The sequence below is a fragment of the Parasteatoda tepidariorum genome, chromosome 2 (assembly GCF_043381705.1).
Source record: "Parasteatoda tepidariorum isolate YZ-2023 chromosome 2, CAS_Ptep_4.0, whole genome shotgun sequence".
In the NCBI taxonomy this organism is placed as follows: domain Eukaryota; kingdom Metazoa; phylum Arthropoda; class Arachnida; order Araneae; family Theridiidae; genus Parasteatoda; species Parasteatoda tepidariorum.
This window is the reverse complement of record NC_092205.1, coordinates 99761369-99763855: the sequence shown is the minus strand read 5'-3', so window position 1 is coordinate 99763855 and position 2487 is coordinate 99761369.

Below are 2487 nucleotides of genomic sequence, written 5' to 3'. Positions count from 1 at the left end.
CTAAGCCCGCATTTGCCTTACATGGAGAGGAAGACCGCGAGAACCTCCCACGGTTATTTCAGGTCTGCACTGTTGTCGGTGCCAGCCGGATGTGAAATTTGTATCGACCAGCCATGACTGGGATACGAAATCGGTTCTCCTCATTTGAAGGCAAACGCTCGATCCCTGAGCAATCGCGGCTCGAGTTCAGGAGTTTGTTTGGATTGGAGATTAAAAAGACGATCGTAAAGCTTCAAAATTTTCAATTGTCAAAGCCTTCAGAAACTCTAGCCATATACAGCACTTAATAACAGTAAAACACAGGCTTTCTAGCCCCCGACGGTTCAATTATGAACTACTTTACTGGAGTCCTGCAGATCAGAACACTATTGCAGTCACAAACAGTTCATAGCAGTTTGGCCTGGCTACCTTAAGTCATTGTACCCCTTTACCTATTCATCACGTAATTAAGGTACTTGTGGTGTTGAGTCCTTAGGAAATTAATAAGTGGGCATAATACCCAATAAAAATAATCAAGGATTATTTTATTTTAACTTTATAACCGTCGTTAAACAGTCTACCCAATTTTTGGGTTTACGACTACTAATGGTCAACTCCGTAGTCTTGTAATTTTGAACCAATCCAGAAGACAAGGAAACTCCTGTATCAGTACCCCCAACGGTACGATTTGTTATGGAAACTTGGAGGACTTTTTGACTCGACAGATTTAACGTGCATCAGTCATCATTTACTATACAGGGAGTCTTCGGACGAAGGGGATCGAACCCACTACGTCTTGGCAATGGGCACAGTGCCCTACTAACCAGGCTATCCCGGACTCAACTACGTAACCTTGTAATTTTGAACCCAATACAAGACAAGAGAACCCCTGGATCAAGTATTGGGAGAAATTTGCTATCGTATATTTTGATGGCACTTACCCGCATTTGCGTTACGTGGAGGGGAAAACCACGAAAACTTTCTCCAGACAGATCATGGTTCCAAGTTCCCTTGCCGTGAGGCTAGGTTCTCGTGGTCTTCCTTTCCGTGTTACGCAAATGCGGGCTAGTTCCATTAAAAGTCCTCCACGAAAGCCTTCTAATATTTGATCCAGGAGTTCCCTGGTCTTCTGGATTTGGTTCAAAATTACAAGGCTATGTAGTCGAACATTAGAAGCCGTAAGGCTGTTCAACGGCGGATATAAAATAAAATCTATGATTTAACTCACGTTTCCAGAACAAAAATTTTTGACGTCAAAATGGTCATTAAGAATACTACAGAGACGTCGAAAATGACTGACTGAGTGACTGACAAACTGAGACATAAGGTTTTATTTTCTCTCAAAATTACGTTAGAATCAGACGACATTCTCGCAAATTTCCTAAATAATCTATTTATTTAGGGTCCGTCTGAAACATTAAGCCTCATAATAAAAGAATATTTACAAATCGATACATAGATTTGCAAATTTTTAAAAATAATTTTTCCTTTCAGAATTATTTCAAAATATGATGATGAAAATCATTAAAAATGACAGGTAAGCTGCAATATTTAACTAACAAAAATTGAGCACCTTTTAAGTACTTTTTAAGCACTCAAAAAAATATTTTTCAGCACTTTCCAAAAAAAATCATAATTAGGATCTGTGCAGAAATAACAATTATTTTTTTCCATAGTTTAAAGTTCTTAATTTGTAAACATAAAATCAATAAATTTCAATAATATTTTCAAAACCTTTACATATTCATGATAAAATAACTAGTTTCTGATAAATATTGCAAAGAAAATTGTGAAAAATCATGCATTTTTTTTGTAATTTAGAACGACATTCGAGAAAGCGTAGAAAAAATCTCGATTTTAAAGATAGAAAATTAAGCACTTTTTACAAACACCGAATAAAAATGAACATTTAAGGGCTTTTAAATAATCTTAAATTAAAAATAAGCACCTTTAAGCACTTTTTAAAAAAGCTACGCACCCTGTAAAACAATTTTGGAACACTTAAACAGTTATAAATAGAAATTATAAAATTCTATTTAAAATGAATTTCCACTTTAAACCATGCTTTAAAAATTTTATTCTCCAGGAAGAAAAAGACAAAATAAAAATACGTGATATTAAACAGACCATTAGTTCCCAATTTCTTTCTACTATGAAAACCCGATTTTATACCCAAATAAAATAATTTTGATAAAATTTCTACAGAGAACGATGATAAAATTTCATGAGATAAATGAAATTTTTTCATCGTTTTATCATTAATAATCTAAAATTTAGTTCTATGCCCGTCGGTTAATTTCGCACTTATAGAACTATATCTAGCCTAGATATTTGTTTTTGTGTATATACATAAATTGAAAATCAGTAAAATAAGCCACATTATGAATAAATAATCCCTTATCCAAATGGCTTGCTTAGAAATTTCATTCGCTTCAAAAATATACAAGTTGGAAATAACAGTCGACATGTTTCAAGCGAACAAAAACAGGTGCCCATTTTCAAGACTTG